This window comes from Jatropha curcas, chromosome 2 (assembly GCF_041381405.1).
Source record: "Jatropha curcas cultivar XTBG-Jc1 chromosome 2, XTBG_Jcur_1.0, whole genome shotgun sequence".
Lineage (NCBI taxonomy): Eukaryota > Viridiplantae > Streptophyta > Magnoliopsida > Malpighiales > Euphorbiaceae > Jatropha > Jatropha curcas.
This window is the reverse complement of record NC_143152.1, coordinates 7845086-7861740: the sequence shown is the minus strand read 5'-3', so window position 1 is coordinate 7861740 and position 16655 is coordinate 7845086. Positions and strand designations below refer to the sequence as shown.

Below are 16655 nucleotides of genomic sequence, written 5' to 3'. Positions count from 1 at the left end.
TTCTTCTTTCTTTCTTCTCCTTCTCCTCTCCTCTCCTCCGTCCGCAGCGCCGCTCCAGCCCCTCCTGACACCGCTCTAGCCCGCCTTGTGGCAAGGCCAGCACACCTTAGGCAAATCCCACATCGGTTAAGTACGAGGGGGTGGTCCTGTACATAAGAGGGGTGGTTCCAGAACATGGTTGAGGCCTTTTGGGCGGGTTGCAAAGCCTGCCTGAAAACAAAACCGTGAGGGGGTACTCGTACGGGCTGGAGCCCCAAAGCGGACAATATTGACCATGGGTTGGGCTATGACAATTGGTATCAGAGCCGACCCTCGTTCCTCTGGCCGGTGGTGGGGCAAACCTCAGCGAGGACGCTGAGTCCCCAAGGGGGGGTGTATGTGGCAAGGCCAGCACACCTTAGGCAAATCCCACATCGGTTAAGTACGAGGGGGTGGTCCTGTACATAAGAGGGGTGGTTCCAGAACATGGTTGAGGCCTTTTGGGCGGGTTGCAAAGCCTGCCTGAAAACAAAACCGTGAGGGGGTACTCGTACGGGCTGGAGCCCCAAAGCGGACAATATTGACCATGGGCTGGGCTATGACACGCCTGACGCTCCACCGCCGCTCCATTGCAGATCCGGTCACTCCTCAATGCCGTTCGCCACCGTTTTGAGGTAATTAGTTTTGCAATTTATTTTTTTTTTGAATTTTTTTTCTATTTGCGATTTATGTGTTTTTTGCAATTTATTATTATTGTTACTGTTATTATTATTATTATTATTATTATTATTATTATTATTATTATTATTATTATTTTTAATGTTGTTGTTATTATTATTATTATTATTATTATTATTATTATTATTATTATTATTGTTAATGTTATAATAATAATAATTATTAATATTGTTATTGTTATTATTTAAAAAATAATGTTGTTATTGTTGTTGTTGTTGTTGTTATTATTATTATTATTATTATTATTATTGTATTAAATTGTTATTGTTATTATTATTATTATTATTATTATTATTATTATTATTATTATTATTATTGTATTAAATTGTTATTGTTATTATTATTATTATTATTATTATTATTATTATTGTTAATGTTATAATTATTATTATTATTAATTGTAATATCCCGAATTTTTATTTTCAAAACTTTAGAATTTTTATTAAATCAAAAATCCGAATTTTTTTTATAGTATGGTCGTGAAGACCGAGCATTTCTAACTTGAGCCCAAATTTGAATTGAGCCCAAGCCCAAAAACAGAACGTTCAGAAATTTCGATGAAATAAAATGGAACTCTACGATATAAACTAATTATCCTAAATTAATTTATTGTTATCATTATTTGTTGTACTATTAGAAAGTTAATTGAAGAGATGTTTTATGACCCAACTAAATAATTAAATAAATTAAACCGGACCTAAAAATTTATTTAACTGTGTCGAAACCACACGAATAATTGAAAAACCGAGCGAAAAAAAAAAAAAAAAAAAAAAAAAAAAAAAAACCAAACGAAACGAGATCAAATCACTGAATCGGACCGAATCGGTTCGAATCGAACCGGACCGGCCCATTTCCTTTCTTTTCTTTTTTTCTTTCTTTTTCTTTTCTTTTCTTCCTTCTTCTTCTCCAGTAGCGTGACCTCCTCCTCCTCCTCCTCCTCCTCCCTCTTCTTTGATCTCCTTCCTCCGGCCACCGAATTTGGCAAATGAATACTCTAAAAACATCTACTCAACGCGAGGAAGAAGATTATAGCGTAGATTTGAACTGAAATTGTGACTATTTCGAAGGGGAAGAGCTTGAAGTTTCGGACACCTTTTTCCGGCGATTCACACCGTTTCAGGCAAGCCTAGGACACAAGGTGAGTACCAAATGACTCCTCTCTTCTTCCTCTTTAATTTGATGGCCTCCTCGTCGACTGAAATAGCCGGAATCGGAAAACCCAAAATGGGTATCACCGAACCTTTCCGATCAATTTTCGGCCAAATAGTTCGTACCCACCTTGATTTGAATACATATTAATGATCCTCTCATCGAAACGAATAAAATGATATATTGTTTGTTAATTTTGGTGAAGATTTGAATTTCCGGCCACCGTGCACGGTGGCGACGGCGGTGGTCCGGCGACTGGCCGGCGACACTCCGGTGAGGCACCAAAAGGCAGAATCTTCCTCTTCTCATGTAGGTTGTGGATCCGTCGTCTGATTTTCAATCGGTACACTCTAAAGCTTAATTCGCAATTTTTGAATAAATCCCGAATTAATTAATTAATGAACTTAATTAAGTATTTAAGTAAATTGAATTAAATATTGTTAAATATATTTTATGAATATTAAGTATAACTATAAGGTTGGTACAAAAAAATATATATATATATTCCTAGCTAATAATAAATTTTAGGTATTAACAAATAAATAGTTATAGAACAATTAATTATAATGGATTATGTGAATTAAGTGACCGAATAAATGACGGATATGGCGGACGAGATTAGTGGATATGAATTTGCCCGATGGATGGGCTGTGTGTGTGGATTTGTGAAAATATGAAAAATTTGGATAGTCCAGTTTATAGAGAAAATGTTGCCGAATTTTTAATAAAACACTTAATGAAGAATTAAATTAGTTATATTCTTAAGAAGTAGTGACGACAAAAATTTGAAGTATTAAGAAATATTATACAATATTAGAATTATCATTATATAATATTTCTCACCGAATAATTAGAGATTTTATCTAAAGGTTATAAATTAGAATAGTTATTTATATAAATGAGAGAACCTAAATATATATGCGTATATAACAAGTGAATTAAATGACCGGTAGCCAAAATAAATAAACGAATGTGAAATATAAGTTTTTGAATTAAAATTCTTATTTAGAATTTTCTTATTTATTTTAAAGGTTTATAAAATACAAAATGCGAGGACAAAAGCTGGAAGCATGTGGCTAAAAAGGCAGTCCTTTTAAAGGACAATAAAGAACTGTGAGTAGTGTTAGATAACTAGTATCATCCGCCTGCATTCATGCATTCACGGCTAAATGCTATCATGCATTAATTTGTTGAATTGCCATATTGTGCTGCACTAATTGTTGATATTAAATAAATTATGTGATTACTTGTGCTGTGTATATACTGTGCCTTGTTTGTGTGGAATTGGGATGAAGTGGGCCACCATGGGTTTGTGAGGACGGTCTATGTGATATGGATCCTGAATATGATATGATATGAAATGTGACCGTCGGCCGGGAAAATGGGAGATCGGCGCCCCCGTGTGCACCTGATGACATGGATTATATAGAACCACAGGATGGCCTCTTGTTGTTGCGCACCTGATAATCTAGATTTGATTGTAGCCCGCAGGGTGGCCTCCTGTTGTGAGCACTTGATGATCTAGATTGGATGGAGACCACCGAGTTGCCTCCTGTTGGTATGGAAAAGAAAAGAGAGAAAATGGAAAAACAATGAGAGGACTGGTCAGTGAGGATAAGACCAGTTGGCCGTATGGGGGATCGGCTCCCTGGTGCACATGTATGAGAGGGCGAGCCATGTGTGAGGACGGCTCGTTGGGGTTTCAGGTGGTGCCACTGACTAATTTCCACGTGATGTGATTATATGAAGGTGATGATACTTGTGATTGCTGTTGTATTGCCATTTGTGTGACAAACTGCATGATCATATAATTAAACGGTAACTAGATAAAAATATTTAGCATCTGTGTGATTGTGTGGGGTGAGAGGGTTATCTAACCCTACTCATTGAGTTTGGCGCTCACCCCTGCCTACTATTTTTTTTCCAGGTAATAAAAAGAAAGAAAAGCCTTGTGGAGTTGAGACACTTATTGTAGAAGACTGTTAATGATAGAAATAACGATGTAAATACAAAGGTAGAGTTCCGCAATTGTATTCCAGTTGGGTTGTAATTAAATAATGAAAGTCCATTTTAAATATATGAACTGTATTTTGAATGCATATGCATAATAAGTTAATGGGCCCGAATCCATAAATATTTGTAGAATGTCGAATTGGAATAAGTTAGGCTTACTACGGGCTTCGGGGGCCTTAAGCCCACCCAGGTCCTAGTGCCGGTCCGGCCCACGAAAATGGGTCGTGACAAAGTTGGTATCAGAGCGTAAGTTGGGACTTAGGAATCAATTGCGGAACATAGGAATTTAAATAGAGAACTCCTCTGTTGGGATCGGCCGTAACCAACAAAGGAGCTGTAGTCTGGATTGAATTCCATTTTAGTGCCGATGGACGCATCGTGCACGAGGATGGAAGGAAATCTGTATCAAACTTAGGATGAGAACTAAAGGTACATAAATAATAGGAAATTAAAATAGGTCTGGGTAACTGACATTTATAAACGAAATATTTTGAGTTTGCTAAATCCCCTCTATAAAATTTTGAAGTAGAGGATCAGTTGGAAATTGGTGTAATGGCCTGATCACCCAGTACACCTTGATCCAACAAGAGACACTGCTTCGAAAATTATTTAAAATGGTTTAGAAAAAAATTTGGAGTTTTAAAGACAATAAGAAAGTGAGTTTATTTGAACTATGATTTGAGAAAAATGTTTTATTCTTTGCTTGTTGGAAATTGTTTTTATTGTGAAGTTGCAATTAATTGTTTGATTTTATTATTTTGTCGGCATGTCAAAAATTTATTTGATTTTAGAATTTAAATTACTTATAATGATCGCATGTTTGATTAATTTTTATCATATTGTCTATCCCGAGGACTAAATTAGGCTTGCAAAAGTTAATATTGATAAAATAATAATAAATGGTATAGAATATGAATTAGAATGAACATTTCAATGAAGATAGAAATTAAATTCTAGAACTGTTACTGTTAGGGAATAAAAAGTGAAAATTGTAATTTACATTACATGAAGGGTAAAAAAAAAAAGAGGATCTAAGACAAATAAATTAAACTCTCAATTATTCAAGGCTAAACTCAAGGATGTAAAAAGAGAAAATTTGTAAATTATTTAAGTATAACATTAAGGAGAATAGAGACTTATTGGCATAATTAAAAAGAGTTAGACGTGAAAACAATAAGTTGTGTCTAAATACAATAAAAGGTATTTGATTGGTCAAATCTCGATATACAAAATTTAAATGGAGTAATTAAAGCAAAATAAAAGACAAAGGTAAATCAATTATGTGATTACATGTTAAAAACTTTCTTTGGAGAAATTAGTGTGAAGGGTAAAATTTGAGTGTTTTAATATAGAATTAAAAAGTGGTTAGTAAATAATTGGGCAAAAGTTTGAATTTAAAAATTTGATTAATATGGGAAATATTGACTAATGGTTAAAAAAAAAAAAAAAAAAAAAAAAAAAAAAAAAAAAAAAAAAAAAAAAAGAAAAATGAATGATGCTAAAATAAATAACTAAATGAATAAAGATAAAATAATAATAATAATAATAATAATAATAATAATAAGATAAATATAAATATAAATATAACTAATAAATCACTAATGAAAATAACTTTTGGAAAAAATTTAAGGTGTGGACCAGTCTATTAGGGAGATTAAAAAATAGCGAAAGGAATAGTAATGATGAAGATTAGAATATGCTTGGTTTAAGAGGATCAATTAGGGATGAAATATGTAACAATAGACTGAAATTAGATGATTAAGGATTGTCCTTGTGGAGATAGACAATTTATTTTTATTAAATACCAAAAAGTTTTAGAAATACAATGAGTATTGATTTTCAAACTTCATGAAAATATTTTTATACCACGATTGAGATTGGTTTTGAAATGAATAAAAGTGGATACAAGAATTTCAAAGTTTTGTGTGAGTGACATGCCGATATTTTTTTTTAAAAGTGGGAAAGGAAAATTATTTTGAAAGTTTTTAAATAGCCAGTTACCCATAAAATGGTCAAGCTAGTCGGTCGTTGTTAACTCATTAGTAGAATTTTGGATTAAATGATGAATCTAACAAATCAAATGGATGGAATATAATGTGTATTGAGAATATTAATAAAGGAAGTTAGAAATAACTTGTTAGACTAAATAAGAAAAGTTGAGATAGATAAATTGATATTATATTTTAAAACTTGGATGGAAAAAATTAAACAATTAACTTATGTAATATGAAGATGAATTAGGGCCTTATTACTATTTCATAATTAAGGCAGAAATTGAAATTCTATATAGAAACGAATAAATTATTTAGTTGACGCGTAATTTAATAAAGGAAGTAGAATGATTAATGCTTATTTATTCGATGTAATATTTGACTGGTAAGGCAACATTAAGTCGAGATGTAAGAAATTTCATTGAAGACTTTATATGTTGATAGGTATGAGGTAAAAGGTAAATAGTAGGGGCAAGTAATAAAAGGTATTGGATGAAATATTGTTAATGAGATAAATGATGATTAATAATAGATGGAATAATTAAAAAGTACGCTTCGATATTCTTAGGATGAATTAGTAAGCAACATACGTGAAATAGACAATTGAAAAGCAAAAGATGTACTAGGGAAGTCAACTTCTAATGATATATGTTAAGATAAGGAATGAGATTAGACGTAGGGACTACGATTAAATAGAAAGTGTGGAGGTTCCTATAGAGTAAGATAACTAATAGTGCAGGAATGTCCATAGTAAATGAGCTATTTAAATAATTGCGCTAGTGTACGATAAAAGTATTTTAACAAGAATAGAACTTGTATAAAAGAACTGAGAGTGAGCTCGAATAACCCTGTAGACAATGAAAATTTCAAGAAAATTTTTCTTAAAATCTTGGATTAAAGTAACAGTTTTTCGACTTTGATTAAGCAAAGATTTCGTCATAATATATGTTAAATAAATAAATCAAATTAAATTTCAAATTGTTTTACTTTTTGCAAATTATGTATTTGGTTTTCATAAAGAAATGTGTAATAAAATTTAATTTGGGAAAAATATAAGTATTAAGCATTTTGTTGTAAAGCTCGGTTAATTGTAAGATTTTTATTTAAAGAAAGATTTTCTAGCAACTGTCCGATGATAGTTTAGAGGCTAAAGTAACAAAGCTTCCTATAAGTATCAGCTAGGTGGTATTGTATAGCTTGAACGAAATTTTGGTTTAAATATGATTGGTGGTAGAAATACAAGCAGAATACCTCATTCACTTCGTTTCCTCGATTTATATTTTTGCTCGCGAGCTGTCTCCTTGGTATTGGAAGCAATTTCATATAACTTTAAAATTTCCATGCATCCATTCTTATTCTTTCCCACTAGATTCAATTCGAGGACGAATTGTCTTAAGGGGGGGAGATTGTAATATCCCGAATTTTTATTTTCAAAACTTTAGAATTTTTATTAAATCAAAAATCCGAATTTTTTTTATAGTATGGGTCGTGAAGACCGAGCATTTCTAACTTGAGCCCAAATTTGAATTGAGCCCAAGCCCAAAAACAGAACGTTCAGAAATTTCGATGAAATAAAATGGAACTCTACGATATAAACTAATTATCCTAAATTAATTTATTGTTATCATTATTTGTTGTACTATTAGAAAGTTAATTGAAGAGATGTTTTATGACCCAACTAAATAATTAAATAAATTAAACCGGACCTAAAAATTAATTAACTGTGTCGAAACCACACGAATAATTGAAAAACCGAGCGAAAAAAAAAAAAAAAAAAAAAAAAAAAAAAACCAAACAAAACGAGATCAAATCACTGAATCGGACCGAATCGGTTCGAATCGAACCGGACCGGCCCATTTCCTTTCTTTTCTTTTTTTCTTTCTTTTTCTTTTCTTTTCTTCCTTCTTCTTCTCCAGTAGCGTGACCTCCTCCTCCTCCTCCTCCTCCTCCCTCTTCTTTGATCTCCTTCCTCCGGCCACCGAATTTGGCAAATGAATACTCTAAAAACATCTACTCAACGCGAGGAAGAAGATTATAGCGTAGATTTGAACTGAAATTGTGACTATTTCGAAGGGGAAGAGCTTGAAGTTTCGGACACCTTTTTCCGGCGATTCACGCCGTTTCAGGCAAGCCTAGGACACAAGGTGAGTACCAAATGACTCCTCTCTTCTTCCTCTTTAATTTGATGGCCTCCTCGTCGACTGAAATAGCCGGAATCGGAAAACCCAAAATGGGTATCACCGAACCTTTCCGATCAATTTTCGGCCAAATAGTTCGTACCCACCTTGATTTGAATACATATTAATGATCCTCTCATCGAAACGAATAAAATGATATATTGTTTGTTAATTTTGGTGAAGATTTGAATTTCCGGCCACCGTGCACGGTGGCGACGGCGGTGGTCCGGCGACTGGCCGGCGACACTCCGGTGAGGCACCAAAAGGCAGAATCTTCCTCTTCTCATGTAGGTTGTGGATCCGTCGTCTGATTTTCAATCGGTACACTCTAAAGCTTAATTCGCAATTTTTGAATAAATCCCGAATTAATTAATTAATGAACTTAATTAAGTATTTAAGTAAATTGAATTAAATATTGTTAAATATATTTTATGAATATTAAGTATAACTATAAGGTTGGTACAAAAAAAAAAATATATATATTCCTAGCTAATAATAAATTTTAGGTATTAACAAATAAATAGTTATAGAACAATTAATTATAATGGATTATGTGAATTAAGTGACCGAATAAATGACGGATATGGCGGACGAGATTAGTGGATATGAATTTGCCCGATGGATGGGCTGTGTGTGTGGATTTGTGAAAATATGAAAAATTTGGATAGTCCAGTTTATAGAGAAAATGTTGCCGAATTTTTAATAAAACACTTAATGAAGAATTAAATTAGTTATATTCTTAAGAAGTAGTGACGACAAAAATTTGAAGTATTAAGAAATATTATACAATATTAGAATTATCATTATATAATATTTCTCACCGAATAATTAGAGATTTTATCTAAAGGTTATAAATTAGAATAGTTATTTATATAAATGAGAGAACCTAAATATATATGCGTATATAACAAGTGAATTAAATGACCGGTAGCCAAAATAAATAAACGAATGTGAAATATAAGTTTTTGAATTAAAATTCTTATTTAGAATTTTCTTATTTATTTTAAAGGTTTATAAAATACAAAATGCGAGGACAAAAGCTGGAAGCATGTGGCTAAAAAGGCAGTCCTTTTAAAGGACAATAAAGAACTGTGAGTAGTGTTAGATAACTAGTATCATCCGCCTGCATTCATGCATTCACGGCTAAATGCTATCATGCATTAATTTGTTGAATTGCCATATTGTGCTGCACTAATTGTTGATATTAAATAAATTATGTGATTACTTGTGCTGTGTATATACTGTGCCTTGTTTGTGTGGAATTGGGATGAAGTGGGCCACCATGGGTTTGTGAGGACGGTCTATGTGATATGGATCCTGAATATGATATGATATGAAATGTGACCGTCGGCCGGGAAAATGGGAGATCGGCGCCCCCGTGTGCACCTGATGACATGGATTATATAGAACCACAGGATGGCCTCTTGTTGTTGCGCACCTGATAATCTAGATTTGATTGTAGCCCGCAGGGTGGCCTCCTGTTGTGAGCACTTGATGATCTAGATTGGATGGAGACCACCGAGTTGCCTCCTGTTGGTATGGAAAAGAAAAGAGAGAAAATGGAAAAACAATGAGAGGACTGGTCAGTGAGGATAAGACCAGTTGGCCGTATGGGGGATCGGCTCCCTGGTGCACATGTATGAGAGGGCGAGCCATGTGTGAGGACGGCTCGTTGGGGTTTCAGGTGGTGCCACTGACTAATTTCCACGTGATGTGATTATATGAAGGTGATGATACTTGTGATTGCTGTTGTATTGCCATTTGTGTGACAAACTGCATGATCATATAATTAAACGGTAACTAGATAAAAATATTTAGCATCTGTGTGATTGTGTGGGGTGAGAGGGTTATCTAACCCTACTCATTGAGTTTGGCGCTCACCCCTGCCTACTATTTTTTTTTCCAGGTAATAAAAAGAAAGAAAAGCCTTGTGGAGTTGAGACACTTATTGTAGAAGACTGTTAATGATAGAAATAACGATGTAAATACAAAGGTAGAGTTCCGCAATTGTATTCCAGTTGGGTTGTAATTAAATAATGAAAGTCCATTTTAAATATATGAACTGTATTTTGAATGCATATGCATAATAAGTTAATGGGCCCGAATCCATAAATATTTGTAGAATGTCGAATTGGAATAAGTTAGGCTTACTACGGGCTTCGGGGGCCTTAAGCCCACCCAGGTCCTAGTGCCGGTCCGGCCCACGAAAATGGGTCGTGACATTAATATTGTTATTGTTATTATTTGAAAAATAATATTGTTATTGTTGTTGTTGTTGTTATTATTATTATTATTATTATTATTATTATTATTATTATTATTATTATTAAAATTGTTACTGTTATTATTATTATTATTATTATTATGTATGTTTTCCGTGACTAAGGTTCTAAAACTGTCGGTCTCAATATAAAGATCGCAAGTTTCAGTTTCAAATAAGTTAAAATTGAATTTATAAGTTGATGGAACTTTAAATTAACCTAAACCTAATCAAAGTTCTAAAACTATCAGTCTCAATATAAAGATGGCAAGTTTCAGTTTCAAATAAGTTTAAATTGAAATTATGAGTTGATAGAATTTTAAATTAACCTAAACCTATTTGAAAATTAACAACTTATAAATAATTCGAAATATATATGGATATAATAATCACAAACTTGAGCTTTATGAAAACTATGAAGGATAATAACGAAGCAGAAAAATTCAATTTCTAGAATCGAATTTCTTGAATAATTGTTCAATTTCGGCGTGCTAACAACTTATTTAGACCCAATTTACGAGTCTATCTATGAACCAAATTAATGAAAAATATATATATTTTTTTCAGAAATGAGTTCTTTCTGACTATTTACTAGGAAAAGAAAGAGTAGAGTTAGAACAATTTATTCATTTATTTTGTACCAAAAGATAATGTACAGGGTAGGTATTGGCGGTTGAGCAATTTAAACATAATCAAATACTTAATGCAATATTAGGTTATTACATGTTCTTAATTATTGGCAACTCTTTCTTGAGAAGTTTTGACTGTGTTTTTCTTTATTTTATATTATTGTCGTTATTATTCTTAAATATGTTTTTATTAAATGAATGATGAGTTTGGATTGGAGGCCTAGTAGTGGCCATTTTGCCTTTGGAGAATGTTAGTATGATATAGAAGTGTTTATTGAAGTGTCTTTGTATTTGAGATTTGATTGTGTTGTGCCGAAATGCTGCCGAATTTTTTTCCAAAAAATTCAACGTGTGGAATAGTACACTTACCTTTATTATAGTAGGTATATATATATAACCTTTGTATTGAATAAATGAACTTAGTTAGTTATAAGTGTAAATTGAACATTACATTAGTGGCATGTTTTAAGGATGGTTTAGACTAATGCAATTACATATAATTTACCCTTTATAAACACATTGTTAATTAGGTAAAAAAAATGCGAAATAATCGAGATTGGATGTACTGGAGGTTCAAGGTCAATGGGATATTAAGACAAGAGTTCCTGCAAGGATTGGAGGCGTTTATACAATTTGCAGTTGGTAATCCCAGTTTTTATGGATGATAATAAGTTGAGGTGTCCATGTAATCACAAGAAGTGTCGAAATCGAGCCTTCTTAGACATCGATACAATGAAACTTCATTTGTGCAAAAATGGATTCGTGAAAAATTATAACGAATGGATACATCATTGTAAGCCTTGAGTTGCCAGTGGGTCAGGCCACTCCATTCCGGTAAGTTTAGAAGTTCAACCTTATCAATTTCTATATGGTAATCAATGTAATGATATGGTAATCAATGCGAGTAGAGTACAATGTGATTGGGATAATATGGAGGAATCGCCAAACGTAGCAGCACAACAATTGTTTGACATGCTAAGTGCAGCTGACAGTGAACTATGGCCTGGATGCAAGAATCATTCAGTTCTGTCTGTTGTGGCGCGATTACTACACATGGAAGCGGAGCACCATTTTTCAGAAAGGTGTTACGATGATTTTGTGCAGTTAGCAAAGGAAATGTTGCCTGAAGGCCATTCAATGGTTGATAATTTTTATCGGACAAAAAAATTAGTTCGGGGATTGGGACTACTCGTAGAAAAGATTGATTGCTGTCGTAATAATTGTATGATATTCTGGGGTGTTGACTCAGAATTCAGAGACTGCAAGTTTTGTAATCTACCAAGATATCAACGGCAGGGTCAAGGGACTGTAGAGTACAAAGAGAGAAGGCTTTCAAGAAGATGTATTATTTCCCTCTTGTTCCTCGCCTTCAAAGGTTATATGCATCTAATGCGACAGCTGAACACATGACATGGCATGCTTTGCATGAATATGAGGATGGTATAATGACTCATCCGTCAGACTCTGAAGCGTGGAAACATTTTGATAACATTCATCTTGTGTTTGCTGCTGATATGAGAAACGTGAGATTGGGGCTTTGTACTGATGGGTTTTAGCCGTTTGGCCAATCAGGACAACAATATTCATCATGGCCTGTCATTGTCACACCATATAATCTACCACCGTCAATGTGTATGAAAGATGAATATATGTTTTTGTGTGTTATTGTTCCTGGCCCTACTAATCCAAAACATAAAATTAATGTGTTTCTGCAGCCTTTGATTGCCGAACTAAATTATTTATGGGAATACGGGGTTGAAACATTCGATATTTCCACCAATCAGAATTTCATAATGCGAGCTGCTTTGCTTTGGACCATCAGTGATTTTTCAGCATTTGGAATGTTATTTGGGTGGAGTACGGCATGCAAATTGGCTTGTCCTCATTGCATGGAAAACACTAATGCATTTACACTAAAGAATGGAGGTAAACAATGTTGGTTTAATTGTCATCGCAAATTCTTACCAGAATCTCACCCTTGGAGGAGAAATCGACAATGCTTTAGAAAGAACACGACTATTGTTGAACCCCCTATGCCTGTGATGTCTGGAGCTGAAATATTACAAAAAATTGAAGATCTGGGGCTTATGAAAGTTACAGAGTTAGGTGCAGATGAGGCAAATACAAGAATTGGCAGGAATAGCGGGTGGAAAAAGTGAAGCATCTTCTGGGATTTGCCATACTGGAGTTCACTTCTTATCCGTCATAACCTTGATGTGATGCACATAGAAAAAAATTTGTTTGAAAATCTGTTCAACACTGTCATGAACATTGAAGGGAAAACCAAGGATAATGCAAAAGCGAGAGCAGACATAAAGGAAATTTGTCGTCGACCAGAACTCGATCAATCTGTAGTTACTGGTAAGTTTCCAAAGGCATGTTGTTGTTTAGATAAACCCCAAAGGCAATTATTGTGCGAATGGTTACGATCATTAAGGTTTCCAGATGGATACTGTTCAAATATGGGTAGATGTGTGGACATGAGGAAGTACAGATTGTTTGGCATGAAAAGCCATGACTGCCATGTTTTCATGCAAAGATTGATCCCTGTGGCATTCCGAGAATTATTACCAAGAAAAAATTGGGAAGCAATGACAGAATTGAGTCTCTTTTTCAAGGAATTGACGATGACTGTTATCCGATGCAATGATATGGACCAATTAGCGTGAGAAATCCCAGTAGTGATGTGCAAATTGGAGCGAATTTTTCCACCCGGCTTCTTTGATTCTATGGAATGTCTGCCGGTTCATTTGCCCTATGAATGTCATTTAGCAGGACCGGTACAATATCGATGGATGTATCCATTTGAGAGGTGATTCACTAACATCTCATTCTAATGATTACATCATTTATTTGAACTCATACTTACATATTGGCATTGTACAATGACAGACACTTGCAGAAAATTAAAAAGAATGTGCGCAATAAGGCAAAGGTCGAGGGATCAATTTGCAATACATATTTGGTGGAAGAAGCTTCCACATTCTGTTCACGCTACTTTGACCAACATGTTTTCACCAAGCATCGGAGAGTGCCACATAACGATGACGGAGGAGATCGTGTACAATCTAAGTTTGAAGGAAATCTAAAAATTTTCACCTATCCTGGGCGTACGATTGGTAAATAAAAAAAAAAGACGATTGACTGATGCAGAGATACAAGCGGCTCAAACCTATATTTTATTGAATTGCGCAGAGATTACACCATATGTACAGTAAGTATACATAATGTAGACAGTCTAAACTTGAAGTGGGCCGTTGTTAAATCATACTTATGCTAATTTGGTTCGTTGATAAATAGGAAATATATCAATATTTTGCGGCTTCAAAATCCCAATTTGACTGATACTGTAGTTGATGCAAAGCTGGACTTCGAATTTGCAGAATGGTTCAAATATTATGTAAGTTACTTTCAATGTATACAACATGGAATGTACATTTATTAAATCTCACTCATGTCATTACTATTTGCCATAGGTTCGAAGCTCAGGAATCGATATTGGTAACAGATTCATTACGGATCTAGCAAAGGGGCCATTACCGATTGCTAATGCCTACTCTGGCTACTTTGTAAATGGTTACAAGTTTCACACTGAGGGTTATGGGAGAAGCAGAAAGACAATGAACAGCGGTGTGTGCATAAAGGGAGTAAACTACAGTGACGTGTCAAACGATTTTTATGGGAAATTGGTTGAGGATTTGGAGTTAGAATATCCAGGCCTACCAATGAAGTGCACAATCTTATTCAAATCTGAATGGTTTGATCCTACGCCAAACATTGGCACGAAGGTTCATCCTAAGTATAATCTGGTAGATATTAATCAAAGAAGAAGATATACAAAGTATGAACCTTTTGTGTTGGCAATGCAAGCTGCACAGTTGTACTATGTCCCATATCCATCATTTAAACGAGATCATTGCAATTGGATGGCAGTGTGTAAAATCAAGGCTAGATCAGTTGTTCATGCACTTGAAACCAAACAATCTGCTTCACTCGCAGTATCGGAGCCATTTCAAGAAGTTAGGGTTGTTACGCAACCGATGCAAGTTGTTGAAGATTTAACAGATAGATTGGATGATGAAAGCCGATCTTATGTTGAAATAGGAGCATCGGATGATGAAGAGGAAGAAGATCAAATCATCATGGGTACCTCAGAAGATGAATATGAAGAAGAGGAAGCTGATGAAGAGGAGGAGGAAGCAGATGATATTGAAGACACTTAAAACTTAGAGCAGTTTTACTGTTACAAATTGATAAATGTATATCTAATTAATATTATTAATGAAGAATTTCAATGGTATTAAATTTCTTTACTCATATTTACCACATGTTCTACAATTCATATAATTGTATAAATTCATTTTATCTAGGTTCTGATATCTGCAGTACAGATGGCTAGAGGCAGAGCGTTTGATTCAGATGCGTCAGGTAGTGGTTCGCGTGGAGGTCGTGGCCCAAGACGCAGTGCCTGTGGATGAGGAGGGTCGATCCCTCCTTCTTCTTCAGGTACGTCTGGGGCTTCATCCTTTGCTCAGCGACCAGTACTGCCGCCATCACATCCTTCTGCTCCTTCCTCTTCTACCCCCATTTCTAGACCAGTACATACTCCACCAGCTGCACAGTCACCTACTGTGCAAGGTAATCATAAATGTCATTACTGTCATTTCAATTATATATTAATTATCTGCATTTATAGCATTTGTCACTTCTTTTGCAGCTTCATCAGATCCATCAGATCCACGTATCAGCCTCAGTTTGAAAGCGGGACAGTAAGTACTTATTCAATTTTTCCAAAGGCATATTTTGTTCTGATTGTGATGCTTTCATCTAATTATATTTCACTTCTGTTTTTTTTTCAGCATATATCCATCTTCTCAAGCAGCGAGGCAAATTTTGAGGATAATCAAGCTACAGCTGCATAAAGAAGGATACACATGGGATGCCGTACCACAAGAGGCGAGAGACTTTTATTGGTAGGAGTTTCAGGTACTTTTGGTTTAAGTTATATCATCATTCAATGTTTACAATTCATCAACATACCTCCTTAGTATTGAAACACTATATTTCATTTTTTGCAGAAACATTTCATATGGGACGAGGCCATTACGGCTATGCTGAAAGTGGCCTGGGAGAAGTTATGCGTTGATCGATATGTTAACTTCACCTATAGGATGAGAAGAAGCGGTAAGAAGCAGCAGTGCGTGTCTTAGGAGATATGGGAGAGCTGGCAAAAGGCTTGGGAGGATCCTTTATTCAAGAGAAAGTAGGAGATATTTGCACAAAATAGGCGCAGTGAGACTGGCGGTGATGGAGCAGGACCTTCTCGACACACAGGCGGATCAATATCTGCTATAGAGATAGCTCGATTATTAGTAAGTGAACTAGTCCCTTTATATGAAACTGATGTTTAATGAAAGGACACTATATATATTAATATATCATGCATAAAAATTCATTATAGGCTAAACAATTAGGTCGTGAGCCGATTGAGGTGTTTACATACACTCACACGAAGGACCACGATCTTAATACGTTTGTCAACAGACGTGTGGTGAGCGTCAATGTAAGTAACAATGAATAATATTTACATTTACCCTCTACTCGTTGCGAAGATGTACAAAGTTCAATATAATAAAGCTTGCAATTGCATTGATTAATTAATTTTTTGTTTTCAGGAGAACTATACTACAGCTCGGGAGCGTCTTGTTTCTTTTCAGAC

At 34.6% G+C, this 16655-nt stretch overlaps 1 long non-coding RNA gene across 2 annotated transcripts; it reads left to right on the top strand.

The window, feature by feature from the left end:
- Positions 1–1482: 1482 nt before the first annotated feature.
- Positions 1483–10125, top strand: LOC149498174 (uncharacterized). 2 transcript variants are annotated; one of them, XR_016319517.1, is made up of 7 exons: positions 1483–1855; positions 2072–2209; positions 2898–2979; positions 3794–8014; positions 8231–8368; positions 9057–9138; positions 9954–10125. It is a non-coding gene; the product is annotated as an uncharacterized LOC149498174 (long non-coding RNA). The 2 variants fall into 2 exon arrangements; XR_016319516.1 differs by lacking the exon at positions 1483–1855 and having other exon boundaries at positions 1862–2209.
- The last annotated feature ends 6530 nt before the right edge of the window (positions 10126–16655 follow it).